Below are 2487 nucleotides of genomic sequence, written 5' to 3' on the forward strand. Positions count from 1 at the left end.
GATTATGGTGGGGAGGGAAGGGAGAGTACGATGTCCCTAATCCTCTTGTGTGGAAGAGATAACTATTTATTAGCTCTGTAGCTGTGTGACCCTGGGCAAGTAATGAACCTCTGGTTGCCTCAGTTTCCTCAATTATAAAACAGAGATAGTAATAAAAAATTACCTCAGCATTGTTGTGAGGATGGAAAGAGATATTTGTAAAGTATAGTGCTGGGTTTGTTTTAAGTGCTAAATAAATGCTCATTCACTATAGATAGGGAAGACAGAAAACAGTCAGGTTATAAAGAGATTTATTTAAATGTCAAATAGAAGCATTTATATTTAAATAGAAGTTATTCAAATTAAACATTTAAATAGAAGAATAGAAATGGAATTTTCAAATAAAATAGTTTATATCAGGGATGGGGATCTTGTGGCCTACAGGCCACATGTGACCTTCTAGTGAAGTCCCTTTGATTGAATCCAAACTTCACAGAAAAAAATCCCTGATTTGGATTTTTCCTAAAAGAAACGGAGTCACTGAGCTTTATTTGGGAGAGAAGGGTATATGTGTGTGTGTGTGTGTGTGTGTGACATCTTGTGGAAGGATGGATTGGAGTAGGGAGACTCTTGAACCAAGAAGACCAAATAGGAGTCTATCACAACAGTCTAGGTGAGAGGTGAAATAGGATATAAGCTCTTTGAGAATAGGGACTCTTTTTGGGGTGGAGCATAGGGGGAATTGTACCTTTAAACATTTGCCTAGTCCAATGCCTTTGGCATATAGTAGGTATTTATTAAAATCTTTTTTTCCCCTTATATCTAATTATTGAATTGCTGCTATCTGTACCACTAGAGGTCACGTAGCCATTGAAATACTGAAGAAAGGAAAGGGTAGGTCCTTGCCATGAACCAAATATTTCTTTGATTCTTGAATTCCAAGGGAATTTTTGAGTCTATTACCTAAGGTACATCTCTCTCAATATATGAGGTGGCTGAGATACTCAGTATGAATGGTCTTGTGAGTGATGTGATCTAGGCTGTCTGGTAGACTGAGAGACAGGGATCCTGATAATTTGTGGATGAATGTAAGTGGGAGTGAGAGGCTGTATCTAGTAATTCAAGTATCACTGAGGTCCTTCTATCCTTTGAAAAATTCCCTAACCATTGTTCTCCAATTTCAGCTTGGAGCTCTACTCTATCAACATCTTTCTCATGACCTAAGGATTTACATATGCCAGATAAAGTATTTTCCAGGACTATATAAATATTGACACATTTTCCCCCTGCAATTTAAATTTTTCTAGACCAAACTCGTCCTTTACTTGTCCTCTGGAATTATATCTTAGTGTACTTTCAGGTCCTTGATGAGATTTGAGACACCCTTTTCTAAACTGACACACGCTTATTTACATACTGTGAAAAAAATCTTTTCCAGTTAAAATGTATTCTTTTTAGTCTACCTTTGAGAAGATGACATTAACTGATATCTCTATATTGTAGGGGTATCCCTTATTTGTGGGCAGCTAGATGGTGCAGTGGATAGAGCACTGGGCTAGAAATCTGGGAATCATCTTCCTGAGTTCAAATTGTGACCTCAGATACAAGCTGTGTGATGCTGGACAAGTTGCTCAACCCTGTTTACCTTAGTTCCTCTTCTGTAAAATAAGCTGGAGAAGGAAATGGCAAACCACGCCAAGAAAATACTATAGACACCATGGCCCATGAGGTCATGAAGAGTCAGATACAACTGAGCAATTTATTTATTTTGCTTTTTGGAGGGCAATTGGGGTTAAGTGACTTGCCCAAGTTCACAGCTAGTTTTTGTGTTAAGCGTCTGAAGTCAAATTTGAACTCAGGTCCTTTTGACTACAGGGCCAGTGATCTGTTTACTGTGCCACCTAGCCACTCCAACAGCTGAGCAATTTGACAACAATAGCATTCTAGGTTCTGGCATTACAAAGACAAAAAATAAAAACAAACAGACCCTGCCCTCAAGAAGCTTACATTCTTTTTTTTTTGGGGGGGGGGGAGACAACATTCTATATCTCTAAATAAATATATTTATGTATAAACATAAATATAAATGTATATGTATATATATATTTATGTATAAATATAAATATAACATAAAAATAAATATAAACATAAAATATCTAAATAAGTGTTTGAGACCTAACTTGAACTCATTTCTTCCTGACTTGAGGCTCAATGGTCTGTTCATTGTATCAGCTAGAAAGTGTCAGAGATGACATAAGAACCCAAACCTTCTTGCCTATGAATCTAGCCTTATGTCTCTTCTTGTGCCATGCTAACCAGACCAGGAATGTGGTGGAGAGACAAGACTGATAAACAGAGAAAAATGAAAACCATGCAAAGACTTAATTAAAGACTTCAATTAGTCTTCTTCCTAGATGATCCCCAGCATCCTCTGAGATCTCATGAATCTAGATTATAAACTACTTGAGCATCAAACCCAAAGCATGGCTGATTATAGGGAATATTTGT

This window comes from Petaurus breviceps, unplaced genomic scaffold, assembly GCF_028583685.1.
Source record: "Petaurus breviceps papuanus isolate PSGF00001 unplaced genomic scaffold, PetGlider_PUasm1.0 86649, whole genome shotgun sequence".
Classification (NCBI taxonomy): Eukaryota; Metazoa; Chordata; class Mammalia; order Diprotodontia; family Petauridae; genus Petaurus; species Petaurus breviceps.